Source organism: Crocuta crocuta, unplaced genomic scaffold (assembly GCF_008692635.1).
Source record: "Crocuta crocuta isolate KB4526 unplaced genomic scaffold, BGI_CrCroc_1.0 scaffold95, whole genome shotgun sequence".
NCBI lineage: Eukaryota > Metazoa > Chordata > Mammalia > Carnivora > Hyaenidae > Crocuta > Crocuta crocuta.
In genome coordinates this window covers 10,294,196-10,318,786 of record NW_027530971.1, presented here as the reverse complement: position 1 = coordinate 10,318,786, position 24,591 = coordinate 10,294,196, and the positions used below count along the sequence as shown (strand labels likewise).

The 24,591-nt window shown below is 41.3% G+C and overlaps 1 protein-coding gene across 3 annotated transcripts in view; it reads left to right on the top strand.

The window, feature by feature from the left end:
* ASTN2 (astrotactin 2) overlaps nt 1–24,591 on the top strand; it is an 881,037-nt gene that overhangs the window by 357,899 nt on the left and 498,547 nt on the right. The gene's annotated exons all lie outside the window — the stretch shown is intronic.

The window sequence follows — 24,591 nt, the reverse complement described above, 5'->3', positions numbered from 1 at the left end:
TTTTTTTTTTTTTTTTTTTTGCCATAGGCAAGGATAAGATTTGTTAAATTAAGGAAGAATTCAGTGTGAGTGCAGAGAGATTGAGCTACTTCAGAGAACCTCCTGTTTCTTATTATACTTATGAATCCTATTCCTAACTAAAAATATCCCCTCCCCAAATACTATGTGTTAATTAAAAAATATGACCAAGAAGATCATATGAGCTTTGTTGAAATTTCCTGAATGTCCTGGAGAATAGTCTCATCTCATTCCATGGAAATGTACTTTCCAACTATGTTATATCCTACCAGTTACTCTTCACCCAGTTAATTTGAATTAATGAGACACTGTAGTCACTATAATCATTTGCAAACTGATGAAGATGCCTGATATCTATTGTTAAAGTGCCCTCCAGAAAGTTGTTCCATTTACATGCTCCAGCAGGATGTGATGGCTCCTGTTTCCTCAATTGCTTGTCCAAGTGCTTGGCATTACTATTTTTTATGTATATTGAAGGTTATCATAAATAGAAGAAAGAAGATAGATTAAATATGCAGCTTAATAAATTTTTACGTAAGAGTCCACCCAGATCAAACCCTAAAACATTCCCAGCACCTTCACCTTCCTTATGCTTGTTCCCAGTTCATGTCTTCCCAGAGGTAACCTGCCCTTCTGACTTCTAACACCACATTAGTACCATTATTTTTTAAAATAATCTTTTTTCAACTGGATCTGTATTGAATGTTTTGGAGATCCTTACTCAATATTTGTCAGCCTTATCTCAATATAATTCAATTTTATCCTTAGCTTTTTAAAAAACGTTTTTAATGTTTATTTTGGGGAGACATAGAGAGACAGAGCACAAGCAGGGGAGGGGCAGAGAGAGAGGGAGACACAGAATCCGAAGCAGGCTCCAGGATCTGAGCTGTCAGCACATAACCCGATGCAGGGCTTGAACCCACGAACTGTGAGATCATGACCTGAGCTGAAGTCGGACATTCAACCGACTGAGCCACTCAGGTACCCTGTCTTTAGGTTTTAAGTTCATGTTCAGATCTTAGCACTATTCCCTTCCATATGCTTTCTCCAAGTGAAACTATTACCACCTTTCTCTAAAATGCTCAGACTTCTATTAATGCATCCTGTGATGGCTCCTACTTCACCATGAGAACTAGCTTCTACGTGTTCTTCACCTGAACTGCAATGAAGTTCAGTATTTCTTATTTTATATGCATGCAGTTGATTTTCAGACTTAAGCACGGTACCTTTGCTTCAGTTCTATCAAATCACATGTGTATGCATGGCAGGCACAACTTTGAGTGTGAAGTAACAAAAAGATAGCCAAGGGAGGCGGAAGAAACCAAACTTAGCATCTAGGTCATATAGGCTCATGGAGGTTGGGATTGGAAGAATGGCCAGAACCTGGGTGGAGATGAAAGACTAAGAGTAATGAACAATGAATTTGGAAAAACTAATAGGACAAACTTTGGCCACCATTTAAGGCATGTGACCTTACCTTTTAGTGTTACCAGTCCCTACACTTTAACTGTAGAATGACAGGCCTTACCACCATTCGAATTAGAATATTTATTTTCATGCTTGTGGACATAGTGCTTCTAAGGAGTCTAAGTAACCTGATCAAGGTCATGGTAAATAGTTTAAAGGCTAAGAGCAGAGGCTATAGAATAATACAAACATGAATTCAAACAGTTCTGTTATCTGCCGTTTCTATAGCCAAGTGAATGACTTACGTCTCTGAGCCTCAGTCTGTATCTATAAAATGGGTATGATGATAATACCTATCTTGGATTATTGTGAAGCCTACAATTTGACATTTATCAGATTTTCAGATAACATGTAGTTGTGAAATTGCAAAATCAAGGGATCACCCAAGAAAACTCCAAAACTGTTGTGATGGCTTGAAAGGACAAAGAAAATTGTGTTGAAATAATAGCTGCCCTTTCTCAGCAGTCCTTATTCTAGGTCCTATCATATACTTAAAACTTTACAACTTCTTGTAGAGTTGTCTGTTTCTGCCTCTAGACTGGAATCTCTATGTGGGCAGGAGTTGGGTCTTCTGGGAGATATCTTGTTTCCCTGCTGATTAGCACCATACCTGGTCCCTGGTGGATGCTCAGTAAATATGTGAGGAATGAATGAATGAAACCTGAATTAAAGCAGACTTATGAATGGCCCTATGGGCTCATATTAGATCTCTAAGAAGAAAGGGTAGACTGAATCAAGGAAAACTAAGGCAGAAAATGCTTACAGATCAGAGATAATTGACAGTGACCATGGAGTTAAAAAATACTAGGAATGTGATGATACAAACATGGTAAGCTATGATAGGAGAACTCGTCCGGAAGAATCTCAGTCTCAAGGAAGAATCTCAGTCTCAAGGTATAATAGAGCCCCCTTCTCCTACATGCTGCATTGTCTTGGTTAGGAATGTATCCTTTGAAATGAGTATGTATGTTTAGGTTAATATCTCAGTTTTCCTGTTTAGTTGCTATGAAATGTAGGAGAATCGGTTAAGCTCCCTGTGTCTCAATTTTTCTCACCTGTAAAATGGAGATCATTTTAAAAAGATTGAGTGCCATAATGTGTACAAAATGCCTATAAAATATCTAAAACATGGTGATTGCTTGATAAATAGCAGCAGTTTGCTATTCTTATTCCTAAAATGATCCATACAGGAAGAGACATCAGAAGGCATAAGAAACTAAATAAACAAGATTGTTCTATTCTAATAAATTTTAATAGAATTGAACAGATTCTATTATGGTACTTCTGGGGTTGAGCAGGAATTCTTAGAGCAGTGAATACTTACAGTCAGGTCAACAGCTGCCCAGTTGTAGCCAAGCAGACCATTCCCAGCATGATCCCAGTGCCTCCTATGGGTAGATCATCTATATGGATTGCATATTCCATTCCCCCAGTAGCTCTCCAAAGTAATCTTCATTATCTCTATTTGACAGATAAGAAAACTAGGACTTGAAAAAGAGTGGAGTCCAGTGTTCCATGGGGGTTGGAGTAGGGCCCTGCCAAGAATAATTTATATGAATTCAACTAGTGGGGTCTCTAGCTCTGATTTCTAGAGATGTAGGAGTGTTGTGTAGAGAGGCAAGAGGGTACGTGATGATAATGTCTATGTTCCTGAACCTTTAATATCAGTTGGCATTAATATTTGTAAATTCATCAATATATATAGCATAGATACAGTAAAGAAAACAGGATGCAAGTGTGTACAATTCAATCTATATATCTCTCATAATATTGGCCCCCACCTTAAAAGACCACTGGTTGAATTATAAACATCATAATGAGGCCTATCCGGATGAAAGCATCCCCCATCAAATGGGAAGGACTCCATTGAGACAAAGCTACTCAAGACCATGGCCAAGACACCTCTCAGTTTTCACCTTCCCCATAAACCTTAAGCTGTCAATTTGTGAGTCTTTAGGGAGAGCTCTCAACCAGCCATGTGTGTTGAGCTGTCCATGGTGCTGATATATGGGGCGTGGGGTTGAGTAACGGGGCAGGTTTTCAAAAAGAAAATTAATTCTGTACTTGTGTTATGGCATAGTTATACTTTATGCTTACTGACCATTACAGGTAAAGGCCAGCACAACGTAGCACTTTCCAGATCCCAGTTGCAAAAGCAATAAATACTGAGAGCCTTCATCCAAACCCTTGGCAAATATCATCCCTTTCTTTGGGTCTTCTCAAGGCCACTAGAGGCTTTTTGCCCTGCTAAATACACAGTGAAGAGCTGAATTAGGTTTGTGTCCAACTCATTGAATTTAGCTGTTTTTTTTTTCAATTGTGGCCTCTAAGTTTTCCGCATTTGGGTCATTTGGGTTGATGAGCCTTAGAACTAGTGAATCACATTAGCCCAAGTACTAATATTCTTAGTATGAACTCTGTATGATCACTTAACAGAAGTTTGAGAGTTGCATTAATAGCTCTGTAAATATTGCTTTTTCCTCATACAATAATGTAATAACTCCTTGGGATTACGTGGGCCCCTGATAAAGGGCTTTGGTTTCTTCCATCTTTTACTATGTCAATATCATGTTAATGGATCTGCCTTATGCTGTAGCTCCAGTGATTGTCCATAGCACTCAATACAATGAGAATGGCCCACTATGAGTTTTATAACAAAGTAACCCTGATAACATACATGGATCCAGGCTTCATCCAAGTTGTCATGTAGTTGGCATTGTGGATGAATGGTTATAAGTTAATTTTAAAAACTTACCTTATTTGAGATGACAGTTTGTACATCTCTTAAGTCTCCAAGTGTAAGTCAGGATATATTTACCCAATATTCTGACACTACAGTGAGCTAGTAGAAGAGGCAACTTTTAATTTTTTTATGTTTATTTTTGAGAGAGAGAGTGAGAAAGAGAGAGAGAAAGTGGGGGAAGGGCAGAAAGAGATGGGGACAGAGTATCCAAAGTAGTTTCCGTGCTGACAGTAGGAAGCCTGATGTGGGGCTCAAACTCATGAACTGCAAGATCATGACCTGAGCTGAAGTCAGACACTTACCTCACTGAGCCACCCAGGTGTCCTGAAGAGGCAACTTTTAAAGGAGTAAGTTATTTAGATTAAGCGGGTGAGTTGGCTCCACTCCAGTGTAGACAAATAATACTACACTTAGAGTTCTCTGTTATATTCTGTTCTGTTCTGGGGCTTTGAGAAGCTGAATGATATATTGGAAGTTGTCCAAAGGAGAGGATTCACAGTTGAGAGATTGGAAAGCCATTGTGGATACCTAATGACCAAAGGAAAGAGTGCAGGAGAATCATTCTATGAGAGTTGAAAGAATCTAAACAAAAAGTGAACTCAATATTATTAAGTCTGTTATAAATATGGCAGTGTTCAAATATTTTCATGGAGTTATTTACTCATTCAAGTCTCATAGCAGATCTGTGAGGCAGCATTAAGCATCCCCATTTGCATACATGGATGTAAATGCAGAGATGTTAAATGATATGGCCAGATTAACACACAGAAGTGAAGCAACATATGAAAACCCAAACGTGCCTGCACCCTGGTCCAAGGTCTTCCATGCCCCACTTTTTGACAAATATGAATATGCTCATTATTATTTGTCTTGAAAAGAGGAAGACTTTGAAGACCCCAGGCAGAAAAATTAGAGCTAGATGGGTGATGAGGTGGTCAGTGATGAGTAAAATTGATCCATCCTCTGAAAATGTCTTCACTTTCTGAGCTTCAGCTTCATTGTCTATAAAGTGGGGATAATAGCACTACTTATCCCATAGAGTTATTGTGAAGAAGAAATGAAATAATGCTCATAAAGCTTTTAGCTCAGTATCAGAGACCTAGTAATGGCTCAGTAAATCGTATAAATGTTAGTGGCTGTGATCACTTTTGTTTAATATTGGAAGGGGGTCATTGCAAGGTAAGGAGTTCCCCATCATAGGAAATTTCCCAAGAATAGATGAGCACGTTGTCTATGAAGCCATAGAAGAAAAAGGAAGCAATGGGTTTGACATGGGTACATGGTGTTTTGATTCAGAGCCATTTTATCAGAATATAAATTTTTAAAACACTTAATTTTTTAGGACTTTCATTTTTTATTGATACTTCTTTTTTTTTTAAAGTTTATTGTCAAGTTGGTTTCCATATAACACCCACCCAACAAGTGCCCTCCCCCATACCCATCACCCCACTTTCCCTCTCCCCCACCCCTATCAGCCCTCAGTTTGCTCTCAGCATTCAAAATCTCTCATGGTTTGCCTCCCTCTCTCTCCCCAACTATTTTTCTCCTCCTTCCCCCCCCATGGTCCTCTGTTAAGTTTCTCCTGATCCACCTATACGTGCAAACATATGGTATCTGGACATTGAAATTAAGTTTGTTTATTCTTCACTACCTCATTTTTGGGTGGCACCCATTCTTTGCCTCAGCTCAGGAATGGAATGAAACTCAGGAATGAGTAAAAGCTAGGGATGTCTCTTGAATACTTTACTTGACTGTGCACACACACACACACACACACACACACATGCACACGCACACACGCATATATACACACACATAGTATTTTTGTGTTGATATGTTCATTGCATCAAAATATTCATGCTAAAATATTTATTTGTTAAGATTGAGTTAAGTTGTTAGCATCACCTTTTGGGTTAGACTAGGTGATAATTCAAATCCTCTTCTTTTCTATGACTGACGAATTTGGGGTCTGAGGTTCCTTACCAGCCTGTGAAAACATGAAGTGGAAATGTTTATCAGTATGATGGCCTAGTTCATTAATATGCATGTGTTGCTGCTTTTGAAAACAAAAATTGTATATGATGAATCTCAGTCTATATTTGCTTCCACCCCTACTTCATGTCTTTCAAACCAAGAAAGTGAGCTAATCTTATATGGCTTTGTGCCTTTCATGAAGATTGAGGTTATAACCAGCTTCGGCGCTAGTTTGCAGTGATTTGAATACATGGTAGGAGTATTTTCAACTTAAAGAAGGAAAAATTCCACCACATTGAAGGTGGCTGCTTAGTCACAAACTGCAAAGAGAGTAGTTCTGTGGACCTTCTGCTCTGTGGACCATCTGGGGCTTTGTTTTAAAATGTTCAGTGCTGATTGCAGACCTTTGAACATCTAGAAATATTCAAGTATGAAAGTTCTCTACAACAGAGTCTCTGCCTTGTTTTCCCTTCACCGCGTTGCACACATTTGATGCTATTATGACAGACAGGCTACTTTGCCATGTGTCTTTCTATACATTTGCTTAAGTGTTTCTCTCCACCGGGAGTACCCTTCCTAGTTTCCATATACTGCACCCCTACCCATCTCTAAGGCCTACCTTAATTTTGTCCTTCCTGCAGAAAACCCTTTTTATCAAACCCCCCAAAACTTCTTAAAAGAAAATGCTAGTCAGAAATAACCTCCACTTCCTTGAACTACATAGAACTATATTTGTCCCACAGCCTCCCTCCCTCCCATAACTGTTATTGTTATGAATGTGTCATTGGAAAAACTGCCATAGTCCTAATAATTGACCTCCTGAGTTAAATCTAACTCCTCTCCAGTCTGTTTTCAACAATACAAAGTGATATATTAAAATCAGCAATCTCAACATATTGCATCTTCTCATAAAACCTGTTCAAGTACCTCTTACTATAATTGTTATAAAGACTGAACTTCTTAACATGGCTTTTAAGCCCCTGTAAGATCAGGTCCCTACCTACCTTTCCATCCAGCCTCAGCTTACTCCACTGCCTCTGTATGAGTTCCTTAAATATACTTATCTTCCTCCTACCTCAGGGCCTTTGCACAAGTCCCACTGCCTGAAAAACATTCTCCCTGCTTCCCCAGTTTCTCCTGGAAACTTTATTACCCTAAAGTGATTGACCTCCCCTTTTCATATCCCAGATATTTTTAGGTTCCTTAGTAATTATTCTTCAAAGCCCCTGTTCTCTTCCTTGATTCCACTTATTTCAGTTGGTAATTATATATTCTCTAGTTCATGTTGGTCTCTCCCACTAAGTCGTAAGCTCCCTTAGGCTAGAGATTTTATTTGATTTGCTTATTATATTCAGCACCTAGGACAGTGTCCAAATCAGAGTTTGTGTTACCAAAAAGCATTCATTGAATGAATGAATGAATGAATGATAGAAAGAAAGAGGAAGGGAGGAAGGAAGGAAGAAGGAAGGAAGGAAGGAAGGAAGGAAGGAAGGAAGGACCAAAAATGAAGTGATTTCACTAGCTAGACTTAAATTTCCTCAAGGTCAAAGGCCACAGCTTATTCATGTCCTATCCTACTGTGAAGTCTAACAGAGGCTTCAGCAGACTATAATAAATTATGTCTGTGAAATGAAGGGAGGTAGGACAGGCAGGTGGACCCAGATGCCCTAAGAAGATATATCCAGGGGAATGATGGTGCACAGAATCTGAGTTTGCCTCTCTTGTGATTGACTTCACTCCCCACAGTTTTTCTTTCCATCCCCAAAGATAAGAAACTCCAATCAAAATCACATTTACCCCCCCCAACACCAAAATGAAACCAGCTTTATCCGGAAGCCCAGGAAGAGGGGAAAATATAAATTGAGCTGAGATTCAGAACACTCGGAGGGGGTGGGGGTGGCAATGAAATACCAATAAACCATATTAATATGCTGAAATCAGGAGGAATAGGTTGAACTCCAACCCAGATTTAATAACTATACATGAGAGAGTGCAGGGAGAAGGCAAGGCTAGGTTTCAGTCAGAATTAAAATGAGATCTGTAATGAAACTGGTAATATAATTATAAACTGTGAGAACTTTTTCCCCTTCTCCTTCTTCTGGTACTTTAATGGGCAACTCACTCAGCAATGGCCTGGAGCTGGTGCTCGGAGCTGTGGATACCCCGTAGAGTAGAATCTGCTTTTCTTCCCCCTCAAACCTCTTTATTAGAAAAATCTAAATCCACAAAACCGTGGAAGGAAAAAAATGCTTCAAGCCATTTCTTCCTTAAATAGTAACTGATCCCCAGGTTAAAAGTGACAAGGGTTTTGAGGGAGAATAAACTCTGGAAAACCACTCTAAGCGGCTGAACATGTTCAAGCTTTTAAAGATATCACAACAGCCAGTTGGGTTGGGATTTTTAATGACACTCTGTGCTAAGATGTTAGCTTGGCTTCCGACCAGGATGAATTGTTATTAATTTCCTTTCCTAACAAAAGGGATAACTGAGTTTGACGTCCAAAATTAGAGACTAATTTCTGTGTTTTGATAGCACTTTGAGTCCAAAAATACATTCCTAGGAACGGGGGGCAGAGGACAGCTGAAAGGGGTAGGAAAATGTAATTTCTTCTCATTAATAATTCCATTCTGCTGTTGTGAGCAGAAGACCACTTTGACTTTTTGACAGGGAGGAGAGAGTGATGGATGGGAGCTTTGATTAGATGGAGATTGGGATTATAGTTAGATGTTCCCTCCTTATTGGCTTGGTGGTTGCACAGTGGTGTAGGGGTGAGGCAGTGGTACAGGGCTGGGAGACAGAAGATTATGTGGTTAAGTGCATTTATCTGTGACCAGGAGATGTGAGTTCTACACCTAGGGAGTCAGCTTTCCAGGTTTTATTTATTTATTTATTTTTTGTCCTTGGGTATATTAATTCATCCCCTGAGCCTCCATTTCCTCATCCAAAAGCAATGGTTTTTTTTGTTTGTTTTTTTAAAAAATATATTTTATTTATTTATTTTGAGAAAGAGAGACCAAGCAGGGGAAGGGTGGAGAGAGAGAGGGAGAAACAGAATTCCAAACAGGCTCTGAATTTTCAGTGGGGAGCCCGATGTGGGGCTCAGACTTACAAACTGTGAGACCATGACCATGACTTGGCCAATTATGAGAATAGATCTGAGTATGAGAATGTGGTGCTTTTCCGTTTCTGTTTGTTCATAACTTTATTACTTATGAGGACAGTAAAGGATTTGGAAAGAGCTCTTAGTGGGGATGGCCACATCAGTGGAAGGTACAATTTTGGGGCGGCTTAGCTTGGCCAGAGGAAGAAATTAAATAGTTAAACATTCATTAACAACACCACTTCCTTATTCATATACAATGCCTGTTTTCTTCTCTCTCTTTTGCCCTCCTTCCCTTCCTTTTGCCAACTAATGTCACACATCCCCTTCTCTGTGGTATGTGTTTATGTCAGGAGTGCAGACATGAATAAAACACACTCTCTGACCTCTCCTAGGGAGAGAGTTGTACTGGATGCTGTGGGGATAGGGAAGAAGGCAGCCAGGCACCCCGAACTGGAGATGGAGAATGGTACTAAGGGGAGGATGTCTTGAGGGGTGCCGCCTGAGCTGGATCTCAGAGCCACTGATGTTTACCTGGAGGTGGGTGGTGGGTGACAGCATGATTTGCAGAGCAGCATGGGCACTTTTCAGTGCATACATAGAGACCCTGCTGGTCAAGTATCTTAATGATGAGCTAATACCAACACTAATAACCTGTGATATCTACAGAACACTGCTAAGTGCCTTGCAAAGTGTTACCTCCTTTCATTCTTTCTTTTAAAATATTTTTATTTATTTCTAGGAGAGAGAGAGAGAGAGAGAGAGAGAGATAGCATGAGCTGGGAAGGGTCAGAGAGAGAGGGAGACACAGACTCTGAAATAGACTCCAGGCTCTGAGCTGTCAGCACAGAGCCTGACGCGGGGCTCGAACCCACGAACTGCAAGATCATGACCTAAGCGAAAGTCGGACGTTTAACTGACTAAGCCACCCAGGCGCCCCTACCTCCTTTCATTGTAATTTCCCACGAAGTAGACACAGACATTATACCCATTTTAAATTTTTAGGAAAATTAAAGCCACAGGAGTTTATGTGAGAACTTCAGTGTCATAAAGGCAGGAAGGGGGTGAGCAAAATTATTTGTGGCGTAGAACATGGTAGACAGAAAATTAGATAACTGTATTGGGTCTTTGTTTCTCACATACATTCTCCAGGCCTGTTTTTTCCTTGTACAACCTAGGAAGGGAACAAGATGGTACTTAAAATTCCTCCCTGCCACAACGTTCTAAAAGTAGAATGAGAAATATTCCCCTTTAAAGGGGATATAGCACAGGGGTAGACTGTTTGATTGCAAAGTCACTCTTTATTTACCCCTAGGGTACATGGCCTCTGGAGTCTTTAAGCATCCATTCCATTAGCATCCCCATCTCTTCTGACTCTTATTCGGCTGGGCCTTTCTGTGGCCAGCCAGCCCCCTTGAGCAAGGATCTTCGAAGCAAAGGCAGCTGAGCAAACCTTTCACAGCCCACAAGTTGCCATTTGAAGAAAGCTTAGAAGGATTCACAGCCAAGCTTGGGCAGGGACTGTGGGCTCCCAAGGCTGCTGGAAAGAAAAAGAAGTGGTGGGGAGCCAGGCCATGGTGGGAAAGATGCCGCCCCATCTCCAGTTCGAAGCTTTAGCTGCCAGGGGACTTTGAACATCTTGGATGCCAGAAAGAGTATGGGAGGGAGAGAATGCATCATATTCAGAGGGGAGATGATGAGATGGGAAGAATAATTAAATCCTGCACATCCCTCCTGCCTCTCTGCACTTTCTCCCTCAGGTCCCTGGTGCCCAACAGAGCCTTGCTGTTTGGCTTTCCTCCTCAGCCACCCCTCTGGATTATCTAAGCCAAATATATCTGCAGCCGCACAGTCTTGGTTTGGGGGCAGCTGTTGGAAACTTTCTGAACCTTTGTTAAAAGCTTGGGCATCTTACCTGCAGCTTCAATGATCTCTAGAGCCTGAATCCCTCCTGAACGTTCCATGCATTCCTTCTTCTGCTTTCACCCTAGTTCTCATTTGGGCTTTACTGGTGAATCCATACATGAAGGCTTTGAGCTGACCCTTCCTGAACACCTGTACAGGGTAAGAACTCGCACCCTAGGACAAACTCAGACACAGTCAATGCAAATGGAGGGTGAGACAGGAAAGCACATAAGATTTAGAATTGGAAAACCACAGATTCAAGTCTGCACTTCTCTACTTACTAACTATGGGTCTTAGAGGAGTCACCTCATTTCTCTGAGCCAGCAATTTCACCATCTATAAAAGTAAAGCTCTTAGCCCCTATTTTTAAGGTGAAGGTGAAGATGAAATCGAGAGGGATATGAAAATATCCCATAACAGGTAAATGCTAATCATATCTTCAAAGGGCTCACACCTGTTATTTAAAGTGACAGGATAGCTATAAAGCAAAGAACTACAAAAGGAAAATCATAATCTGGACCATGTAGGGCATATAGACAAGAGTGAGTGAGGTTGCCAGGGAAACTTGGAGTATTTTCTACTGGCCAGATCTGGGTAAAGCCTGAGAGAGTGAAAGGATTTGTCCCATTGGGAGGAGCTGTATGGGCAGGATTGGGAGTGAGGACAAGAAGGACATTGTTCCAGATAAGAAGGACACCCCCAAAAAAGGCGTGGCAGGAACAGATAGCATCCAGAGGATCCCAGGCTCGAGGGGACATGATGAAGACCAGATGGAAGAGCAGGGTCTCTGTGTTGGACTTTCCTCAAGGAGGTGACTGGAAGTCATGGAGCAACCAAGGGATTTAAACAAGGGAGTGCAGAGGTCTCTGTTGCTCTTACAAAAGGCAATGCAAGGTGGTAATTAAGAGATCAGGCTGTAGAGTTAGACACAGCTGGGTTGAAATGCTGACTCTGTGAATTAATAGCTATTTGATACTACAGATGTTACTTAACCCTTCTGGCCTGTTTCCTAATCTGTAGAGTGGACATGATGATAATAGCTTCCTCTTAGGAAAACTAAGTGAGATAATATCTGTCAAGCATTCAGGAGTAGAATGTTTGGCAAATAGGAGGCACTCAGTAATATTCGTTTTCATTGCATCCTACTCTTACTTCTAGTCTAAATTAGGTCTCCCTGTTAAATGTGCACTCAGCATATTTACAATTGCTTATTCAATGTCTCATTTGGTGAAGACTCTGAGATGTAGGATCACACTCCCTAAGTTCAATACCTGGCTCTGATACTTTGTAGCTATATACTATTGGGCTAGCTATTTCATTTCTAAGCCTCTGCTCATCTGTGAAATGGGGATGGCAACAGTAAACCATCTCAGAGGGCAGTCAGATGACTGAATATGAAATAGCTGGCAAGCATGTGGCACATAGTGCTCAGTCAACAATAGCCCTTGCTAATACTACCTTCAGCCCCTTAAGGGCAGAGCGCTGCTGTCTTCTTCCTGTGAAATCTCCAGTACACAGTGGTATTCCATCAAGACTCATGGACTAGCTGACCACAGAGTAGAGGGCGAGTCTGAGTGGCCATGGCTGAAGGAAAGGAACCTAATAAGAGGCTGTTACATTTAGTCTGTATGGCTATGTCTGAACTAGGGCATTAGAAATAAAAGAGAGAGAGGGAGAGAGAGAGAGTGTCCCTGTAGAGCTGGAGCTGAGGACATTTAGTAACTCACTGCGATGAGGGGTGGGGAATCACAGACCCCTCTGCATCTGCCTCCTGGTGTCCCTGACAGGCTGACGACCCCAGACATCAAAGTAAGAGTGTCTTCTGCCAAGCTGTGACGTGTGGTGGTTAAGACCACGAACATCAGTGGCAGAGTGCATGGGTTCAAATCCTAACCCCACCTCTCCCACAGCACAGCTTCATCTTCTGAAAAATGGGGATGCCAATGTGCCAGGAATCAGACTGTGCTTTGTGAGGATTGAGTGGTTAGTGGTAAACACACTCAAGGGCTAACTAATATTACTGTTGCGCTCATGCATTAGCTTTCCTACGTGAAGGTCAAGAACCAGATGCCCACTTCTTGGCTCTGGTTGTAGGAGAAAAAGGGGGAGAAAATGCAAGCAACTTTGAAGAACACATATTATTAGGACCTGTAAGATCCTTCCTGGATGAAAATTACTAGTAAGAGATGTTACTGTGTTCTGCGAGCAAAATTAACTTGCCAGATCTCTGAAGGTTGTTCCCCTAAAGGTTTGACAGCGTGAGTAATGGTTCAGGTGATATCTTCTTATCACAGTATTCAGGCCAGGGCAGAGGCTGGAGAGTGATCATCCGAGGCCCCCATTGAGGTGCTGGCATGATCTGTGAGCCCGGAGATGCGCAGGTGGCCACTTCCTGCAACGACTCAGATGCTGTATTAATGTGCTGGGCGTGGGACCGGCCACGGAAGCAGAGGCCTGAGGGGAGGCCCAGAGGCCCAGTGATTGGAGCTGGTGTCACATTTGAAATATGGAATCAATTAAAAATGGCAGCTCCTGCCACCTTCAGAGGAGGGAACCTGGCACAGAGGTGAGGGCACATTGTGGGCATGTTGCAAATAGCCAGCATAGCAGTTTTCTAAATTGCGAGTGCCGGGCACTATGTTCAGCCTATCTTTGCCCATTCCCCGTTTCATTTGCACTCCAGCCAATCTCCAATGAGGCTGTTTTCTGAAGCCCCAAAAGTTCTTTTTTTGTTGCTTTACAAACATCCTTTTCTTTTTGCCAAAATTCTCCTTTCCCTCCGGTTCACTGAGATCTTGCCTTCTGGCACATCAATGTTCAGCTCAGATGTGGCCCTTGTGACCTTGCAGAGGAAGCAGGGTTCGTGTTCTGTGTGCCCCAAGGTTCCTGACTCCTCTTCATCATAACACTGGTGATGCTCCGTGATATCTGTCTGTCTGGTTATCTCCGGGCTGAACCATGTGCTACTTCCAGGCAAGGACTATCTCTTCCACTTTTATGGACTCTAAATTTTGAAACAGTATGTAACATAGAGTGGAGTCTAGTAGGTTTAGATCTATTTCTCACTCAAGACATAAAATCTGGTTACATGATCTGATGGTGAGATGGACTCTTGAACACCAATCTTGAGCCAGGAAGCAGAAGTTGCATTGTTTGCAAAGCTACATCAGGAACACAACAGAAGATGAAGACAGTTCTCATGAAGGTGGATCTCAAAGGATTCTTGGCAAAAGTAGGGGTGGAGTTGAACATCAAGGATAGGTTGATCTTGGACAGATCCATGATCCTCCTCAAAGAATTTGTTAGGACAGGATGAAACTGGTTTGTGCCCAAGATAATTGGTCTCAACTTCTCCCCTTTCCCTGATGGACTTGCTCTGTCAGCCTCCAGCACCATGCCCTCCCCATCCTCAGGCCCCTAGTAAGATCCATGTATATAACGAGCACATTCTTACAGCATACTGAGTGTTCCAGACACAAGTGAGGACAGCAACTTAGTATTTGGAGTCCTCCAATTGCCTTCTCAAGTCTTCATCCTTCTGTCCTCTCAGGATCAAACTCACTATTAGAATCTAAATCAATATAATATCAGATAATTATAAACATCTCAGTAAAGTCAGCATGTGCCTCTGATGTGACAGCCAGTGTACTAGGTGTTTAACCTGCAATGTCTTATTTAATCTTTACAGAACTTACTCACAGATTGAATGAATATTTATTTCATGTGTTCCCATGTGTTCTGGAGTGGTAGAGATGCTATCCTGAAAAAAGATATTATGAATGTCTCTGCCTTCATAATGCTTTTATTCTCAGCAAGAGATAGGCACAAAAGAAAATTAGCAAAATAACAAAATATGTTGTGCCAGGGAAATAAGTGAGGGCTGCTGTGAAAATAATGGAAATGATGTAAAACAATTAAAAAGAAGAGGAACATTGGGATGTCAAGCTCAGATATAGTGGTCAAAGGAGGTGGCATTTCAATCGAGACATGAAGGGTGCAAGGGAGGAAAGTGTGTTCCAGGCAGAACACATTCAAAGCCACTAGAGTGGTAGAAAATCTGGAATGAGATCTGCACCGTGTTGGGGGTGGGGGGTGTGCTGGGTGGGATAGGGTTGCAGAGGAGAGCAGGAACCAGACCTGATATATAGGGATAGACATTCTTGTTGGCTTTCCATTGGCAACAAGATGTTCAGCAAAGTAGGGCTCTGATGAGTGTTCTTTTTTCGGGGGCATTTGCTCTCTGCCCCGACTTCATGTGTTTAAATTCAGAGGGGCTGTCTTACTTCCAGCCAGTTCACACTCACAGAAATTTTCAGCTCCCAGCTCCGGTTACTTCTCTCCCTGACTTCTCTCTCCCCTCCTCTTTTATTGCCTTCAGCTCATTTCCTATATCTTCATGGTTCCTGAATTGGTTTTTGCTTCTTTCCCTCTGTCTGTCTCCATGCTGCGCTGAGAAGCAGGGACAGATCGACCTTTCTCTTAGACTCACCGCTCTGCTCTGCCTCCAGCACAGCCACACTGCCCACTCTGACTCCATTCATGATGGCACCCCAGAAATGAGCTCATTTAATCATCTTGGAACCCAGTCCCAAGTTTCCAGCCAATACTTGTCAGCTTGTGGTTTGAGACTCATAATTTGAAGGGGATTGGAATTTTACTACACACCCAGAGTTCTTGAAATTTTAAAAGGTGGATCAATTGGTAAGGAAGAATGTCAGGCAGCGGATGACAATTACTCTTTAAAGGGAATTTGCCCCACTGCCCACTCATATTAGTCTGGTGTTCAAAATCAGTATCCTTGTCTGTTCCCATAGAAGATGCTACTTGGGGAATTTCAGGGCACTTTCCTGTAATGGAAATAAGAAAGCCAAAAAGAAACACACCAGCTAATAATATTCCTTTTTGCCCTGGGATAGTGTTGATGATTATTTCTCAGAAGTGATCTTTAATTGTTTCATCTAAAGAGTATGCATCTTTTTTCCCTCTGACTGTCTCTTCATAGAGGTTTGTGAATTGGATCCAGCTATTAGTACCACTTACTAATTTCCTCTGAGTCTTGCTGGCTGAAGCACTGGGCTTGGAACAACTTTTAATTTTGTTTTTAATTAAATTTCAGTTGTTTCAAATCACTCACTTTTAATGCCATTCTTTGCAGCCCTCAGAAGCACCAGGAGTTGTGTGTTCTTGTTTATGCACACACACAATCTGATGTGTGTATATCCATGGCACGGCTAAAGACTGACTCCTGGCTGAGGTCCAGAGCAAGAGCAGGCAATTAAGAAAATAGAAATGAGTCACAGAATGAGCTTTTGTTTACACTGTTATATCCAGAGCTAATATGTTATTTAAGCAGAAGCCTGGGTTATTGTGTTTGTTTTTGCCAAACTGTATTTGAACGAGGCTGCCTTCTCTTGTATTTCACAAAGGGATCATCAAATATATGTAGGTAGAAATAGTGTAAAAGTAGCTAACACTTATTAAGCATTTATTTTGTACCAGGTACTATTTTAAGTACTTTACGTGTATTACCTCATTTACATTAAAGCTGAGTAATTTAAAACAACAGAAATTTAATTTACATATATTACCTTCCACAATCCTATGAGATTATTATCCACCATTTTATAGCTGAGAAACCAAGGCCCATTTAACTGGATCATTATAACTTGGTTAGTTCCCGACAGGGCCAGAACGGTAATACTTGACCGCCTGGCTCCCTCTCCCTGCCCTTAAACACTGTACCAGACACACTCTCTGCAAAAAGCAGAGGGGCTTCATCTTCTAAATGAACTTAACAACAAAACAAAATGTAGAAAATTGGCTAGTCCTCTGCAAAAGTGAAATGGTTTTAGTTTTACATTTGGTCTTTTATGTGGCCTCTGCTAATACCCATTCCTGACGTGTAAACCGTGAGGCTGCACAGTGGGGTCTGGTTTAGATTCACCAAATCATGGTCTGGGTATTTTACTATGCTCTTGCAGCTATTTATCACTCCAGAAAGGACAATTAAGTTCAGTAGGAAACCACATAAACACGTGCCCAGTGTCGCACACATTTCCCTCGCTTGCTACCATTAATTCCAACTGAAAACAGGACCTAACCAACTTTCTATCTCAGAAACTTCTCCTGTCTTATTTTCTTTGCAAGGAACATTATTTCACTGATAGCACCACCCTTCCTCTTCCACCCTAAAACACACACACACACACACACACACACACACACACACACACACACACAGAGTTAGGTACTCAGAGCAGCCTGTTTCTTAATCCAGGGCTCTCATTTTTATTTGTAGTCATCTAAGTGTTGGTGCATTTACTTGTTCAGTGCTCATCTACTCAACGTTGAGTGCACTCTCTCCAGCCAAGTATTATAGTGCTGTATCATTTTTTTCTCCCTGTTAAATGTCCAATTCTTACAACCAGGGCCAAGGTACGTATGGCACTCAATAAACATTTGTTGAATGTATGGATAAGTACATTCAGACTTCAGTACAACAACCAGCCTGCTGAGAAGCAATGTGACAGTAGATGAAGCCCAACACTCAGGGTCTGGACATCTGGACTCAGTCCTGGGTTTGTCATTGAATAATCATACGTAACTCAAGTAAGAAATGTCCTTACTGCCTTCAACATCTTCATTTGTGTCATGGGAATCATGAGAACCTCATAGAACATATGTACATACACAAAGAGAGTAGTATAATTGAATGCCAACCACTCTAAAAAATATTTTATATCCATTACCTTACTTATTACTGACAATAATCCTAGAGGCAGACAGTATTATTTTCCTCCTTTTCTTTTTTTCAAATGAGGAAACTGAGTCCCAACAAGGGTAATAGGTTTGCCCACGCTCACACAGCTGTTGAGCAAGATCTGTCTGACTCCAGAATCTCCAATATTTCTTACTTGAGGATCAAGTAAGATAATTGGATGTAAAGGTGCCGCACAGCATCTTACATGCTAAACAAAAATTGTCTGTCACTAAGGCTCATTAGGGAGTCTCGAGTGAAATTTGAAGCACCACTGGAGAGTGGGTTGGTAGAACTGTGTGGTTCCTTTCTTTCCTTTCCATTTGGTAACATATAAGGTACTGTTCTTCAAATAGAAAGCACCATTTCTCACTTCATCCATCCATCCACTCAGAATGTTTTCTGGTCACCCATTAAGTGTCCAACACTGGGCTGAGAAACAGTAATATGAAAATGTGTTAGACATGGATGGTCTCTCAGAAACCTCGCTCTATTCTGAGGTGGATGAAATCTCAGCATGCCCCAGCCCTGGTCACATGGAGGGGGAGGTACTCAGTAAGTATGTACTGAACTCACATGGCGTTAACAGTGACACTGAGGAAAGGAGAGAGGTATAGAGGTCAGGGCATTTGGGGCAGAAGGAAAGGTCACTTCCAGGTGAGAGGACAAGGGAAAGTAGTATGCCTGTGGCTGGACCTAGGAAGATAGGTGTGGTGAGGAGAATGTCCAGAACACGGGAACAGTGCCTGCAGAGTCAGGGGCGGGGACACTAGGAAGTACATGTGTGGGATGGAGGAATGGCGACATCCAGTCAACTGCTGCCTGTCCTTCATCCAGTGGTTCTTCTATTCTAGGGGAGGGAAAGCATAGTCCTTAGTTGCCAGGGACAAAGAAAGAAATAACAGGCACATTTTGTTCACCTACTATGCGTTGGACTCAATACTACAACTTTATATATATATTCTACCCTTTATTCCTTCTAAACCTTTTGAAGTAGTTGGTATTAATACTGGTAGTAGTGGTGGTAGTAGTAATAATAGCAGTAGTAATCATAGCAGCAGCAGCAACAGGAGTGAATGAAGAAAATGCTAGATAGGCTTTCATATTCCTAGTTCTAGTCTATTGGGCTGAAGACTGTTTCTATGTATCTTTCAGAATTTTTACTACACACACACACACACACACACACACACACCGAATTGCTGTTTGTTTGTTTGATACCTGAGATAAGGTCCTACATATTCTTGCCCACCTTTCTTTGCTCATCAACCATGGGTACCTCAATGTGCCTTTATACACAGGAGTTATGGTAGGTACTGTCATCCCCATTTGATGTAATAGGAACCCCTAGGCTCACAAGGTTCAGTAATGGACAGAAGTCAACAGATAAATGGCAGGATTGGGCTCCCACCCATCCTACCTGGCTCCAGAGCCTGTCTCCCTTAAGCCCAACATTTCTCTCTGGCAACAGATTGAAATAACTCATCCTTCACCTGTCATATAATGGAAATGTGGGTCTCATCCATCTTGTGGCCTGTTGAAGCCTCAAGACCTTCCTTCAGCCCTCAAAATCTTATCTTTTCTCTCTTTATCTTTCCCATAATTTTGGCTGGTGAAGTGCTCACGGTGGTGAACATTATAGTGTGGCTAAACCACACATTTCCTTTGTTATGTTGCTCCAGGTACCAATATTATATATCTAGGCAGCTGTTCTCATCTGTGCCAGACAGTGAAATCTGTTCCATCAACATGACTGTTGAAGCCTCTACATTTTTGGAAGGCTTATCCTATGTAGTCCTTTGTAGCCTCATAAAACAATTAGATTTAGGCTTCACATTGATGTGAATTATTGTCCAGTTTCCAGAAGGTATCTTCTGGAAATGTCATGAGGATGTATTACATGTCTTTGGAGATATTAAGTATTGAATTACAGTATTATGTCACTTTCCTTTGCCATTTCTCTCTCACACACGCTCACCATGGTCTGATTTATGTTTCAGCCACCACCATGAGAAGCTGAGTACTTAGAGAAGTAACCAGAGATGAATATTGACAGAAGCCAAATACATACACACACACATTCACACACATGCATGCACATGCATGTATACATATGTGTACACACACACACACACACACACACACACACACACACACTTATAGCAGTGAGAGGAGTAGGAAGGAGGCATCCCGGTATTAGAGACAGAGCTCTGAACTCAGAAGCAGATGAGTTCTGCTTTGGAATTACCAACTTCCTCACTGTGCAACTGAAGACATGTAATTTAACCTTCTTCAGCTGAAGCTTTCTTGTCTGTGAAATGGGGCTAAAAGTAACACCTGCCCTCCAGAGCTATTTCTGGGATCAGTTAGATTAACAACAGCCGCAAAAACAAAATCTCCCATTTGAAAAGCACATCCAAGAAGTCAGGTACACACACATTTAATATTCATGTGAATGCTGCAGGGTAAGTAGTAGGCATTCCCTTTTTGGTGAGGAAACTGAGAAAAGAAATATAAAGCATTTCCTGAGGTCATTCAAATAAGTGCTAAGGGCGTTTGTTGAATCCAGGTTTGCCAGTTCCACGGTCTGAGATCTTACGCTTTTCCCACCGAGTTTATTTCTTTTTTTTTTATTTTTAAAATGTTTTATTTATTTCTGAAAGAGAGAGAAAGAGACAGCATGAGCAGGGGAGGGTCAGAGAGAGAGGGAGACACAGAATCTGAAACAGGCTCCAGGCTCTGAGCTGTCAGCACAGAGCCCGACGCGGGGCTCGAACCCACGAACCCTGAGATCATGACCTGAGCTGAAGTCGGACGCTTAACTGACTGACCCACCCAGGCGCCCCACTGAATTTATTTCCAGACAAAAGTGATTTCCAGAGACTAGAGAAAGAGGGACACAGGCATACACCCTGACAGTGAGAGGCACAAAACCTGGCAGGTGCTTGGGCCTAATTTGGTCGGTTGGCATCGAACCCACGGTGTAGTAATTAAACAAATCTGGGAGGAATTGCTAATATGGTTATTCTTAGTGCTCGCAGTTGTGAGCCATCTTTGTCAAACAGCCCCTGACATTTGTGCAGACTCTTTGGGAGAGGCAGAAAGGGGAGTATGTCTTAGAAAGGGGCACGTCACCAAAGAAGTAGGAGCATGGCAGGTAAACAACAACGTTAGGCTGGTGGATCTGGAAGGCCACACGGTTCGTTCATTCATTTGTTCGTTCCATCAGCCAGTCCTGTCTTGGCCACAAATAGTATTTACATGATGGTTTTATTGAACCTAATATATGCAGGGCATTCTTCTCGTCCCTCTACATTTCACTCCTGCCACACATCTTAAAGTTGTATCCCCCATTTCCTGTCTTACCCAGCTCACCCTAGGATATTGTGAAAATTGGAGTTGCTACTGGACAAGCCATGGCTCAGCACAGGGGAAATGGGCTCCTTGGCTAGGCAGGTATGAGAAAGCTACACACCAGTTTTAAAAATGAAACTATTATCTATGTCCTGGGAAGGACCACCATGGAGCACAGCTATAGATGGGACCATCTACATAGGTCCAATTATTCATAGAATGATCTGTGCTTACATGTATGTATGCATATGCATGCATATGTACATAGACACATGATTATCCAGGTATATGCACATGTATGAAATGCACAAAAATTTATATCATCTATATGGATAGACATACAGTTATACATAGAATGCATTGTTTGCTATGTCAGTGTTTTTGCCCAGAATAGTACAACTCAGAGGTCCTTTCCTTAGATTCTGTGACCATTTTATTTAATGCTCTATGAAGTAAACATTTCCATTGTACAGGTAAGGAAACAGAGGAGACTTACCAAGATCAAATGATTTGTTCCAGGGTCCTACGGCAGGTCAGTAACTGGACTAGGATTTAAATCATACCATTTGAGGGGAGACTGGGTGGTGCAGTCCATTAAGTGTCTGACTTTGGCCAAGGTCATGATCTTACCATTCCCAGGTTTGAGTCCCGTGTCAGGCTTTGTGCTGACAGCTTAGAGCCTGGAGCCTGTTTCAGATTCTATGTCTTCCTCTCTCTCTCTGCCCTTTCCCCACTTGTGCTCTGTCTCTCTCTCTCTAAAAAATAAAGAAACACTAAAATAATTTTTTTTAATCATACCTGTTTGACCCTGCAGTCCAGCCCTTGCCTCCCATCTGAGCTCCTATCTTACTTGAGCAGCTGATAAAAAGGGAAATTCCTCAACACAGTAGACCCACTTTTATGTACTTTCACTTTCCAAGGTTTGAGTTACCTGCAGTCAATCACAGTCGAAAAGCAGATGACAAATCGGAAGGTCAGTAGTAGCCTAATGCCAAGTTACGTGTCTGTGTTTATTTACCTCACTGCATCTCATCATTTAAGCATTGTATCAATTCACATCATCACAAGAAGAGTGAGTATAGTAAGGTAAGATATTTAGAGAGGAATACATTGTACTACAGTATATCATTACTATTATTTTATTATATACTATTTTATTATTAGTTATTGTTAATCTCTTACTGTGCCTACTTTATAAATTAAAATTTATTGTAAGTATGTATATATAGGAAAAAACATAGTATATGCATAGTTTGGTGTTACCTGTGGCTTCATGCATCCATGAGGGGGTCTTGGAATGTATCTCTTATGCACAATAGGGTGCTTACTATATTAACAAATTAGAGCTAGAGGAGCTTTGAGTTTGGGGAGCAACTGTCCACCATGTTTATTCAAGAAACATTGATCTCAGATCAAAAAGAATTCTAACATTGAGATTGGGTTTGATACATGTATCCCCAATGAAGTCATCAAAAAAGTTAAAAAAAATGAAGGAAGAAAACAAATTCTTAAATTAAAAGCAAATGGTTGCCTTCAATCAAGAGGTTGCCTTCAATCTTTAACCACAGTTCTTCTTTAAAAAATTAAATAACTTAAAGGAAAACAGGATGCATTTTTCATGACTTTGTTCTTTTCAAACCTTGCTGCCTAGCTTGGTACCAAATTGTTATATCCCTGGAGAGAAAAATAATTTTTTTGAAATGTGAACACTTCAAACCTCTTTTGTCCAGGCTCAGACACCCCTAACTCAACTTTGAAGTAGGGCCAGTGATACATAAAGGCATGTGGAATTTGGTGGTAATCTCTTTTAGCCAGACTTTGATGATAATTTGAAGTGAGGAAGACAGAAAACAGAAACACAATTGCCTGGAGGAAATCAAGGAAAACTCCATTTGGGGAGAGAAAACCTGGCTTTCATGCAGCTTTGTTTGAAAATAACTCTTTTTCTAACAAAGAACCCTCAAAACACCAGTGGTCTGTCCATCTCCATGGTTCCTTTTAAGGGATATTTGGTGATGAGTCCTTTGATGCTCTTCCATGACATGAACCTCTGAAACTTATTACCATTTCACACTCCCAGTGAGGGACCTTTAACCTTGAGACAGCTCATCTCCATGGGATCTATTCTTGTTGTCAGCGTGGAGTACTGGGTGGGACAAACTCTGAGCACTTGGGTCACTGCACATGGGCTCTAGATCCGTCCCAACGCTTTCCAGCTCTGTGTCCCTGGGAAGGTCTGTTCATCTCTCTGATCCTCACCTCCCTTGCGCCAGCTGTAGATATTTCACTAATGCCAGTGGTATCTTGGGCACATTGCTTTCTTAACCCCCAATTTATCTCTAACCAGAGGATCCATTCTCAGAACAATACCTCCAAAGATAAGAAAATTGATTCTGGGGGTGGGGGGACTTCCTTTTACTCTTTTTTATGTACATCAAAAGCACAGTACATATTCATATATATACATATATATTCATATATGTGTGTATATATATGTATATATGTGTATATATGTATATATACATACACAGCATGTCTGTGGTATTAAAACTTCATGGGTTGGGGGTGGTTGAGGAAAAGAATGTCATAAAAGGCTCCTTAGCAAGTGTTTAAAAAAAAAAGGCTGAAATCTTCTGGACTGGCAGAACTCAGTTTCTAACCATCTTTAAAATTAAATATGTAACTTAGCTTCATAAAATTATGATCTATTGTGTGATTGTTCTAAGAAGATTCTAATTTTAACCAAGTTTCTATCTTCTTCAGAGCTTTAAAAAAATTAGTATTTGAACAAAAAGAACGAGGCTGACCCTTTTTAAAATAGCCAGTGGAACTTCTTTTCCATGTTTTCTTAGTTTTCTTCTCTGTCATTTGCATCTCATTCACATACTTTAGCAGATTGAATATTCATTATAGTCTGGCTGCCACTCCTTGTCCATCCACTGATGTTCAAGTGTTTGGAACCAGGTCAGGTAGAAGACTGGGCATCTGTGAAATGGATGGAAATAGCTTAACACAGCTCAGACTAGGGTATTTCAGCTATTGGTTTCCTTTGTAATGCTATGCATTATATTTTATGCATTTGAAAACTTTATTCTGGAAGGTGATCCATAGGGATCCATGACAAAAATAAGGGGTAATAAATGGGGCAAATGCAAGTTTTAAGGTGTATTTGTAATGAGGGGTGCCTGGGTAGCTTAGTCAGTTGAGCATCCAACTTCAGCTCAGGTCATGATCTTACGGTCCCTGAGTTCAAGCCCCACATTAGGCTCTGTC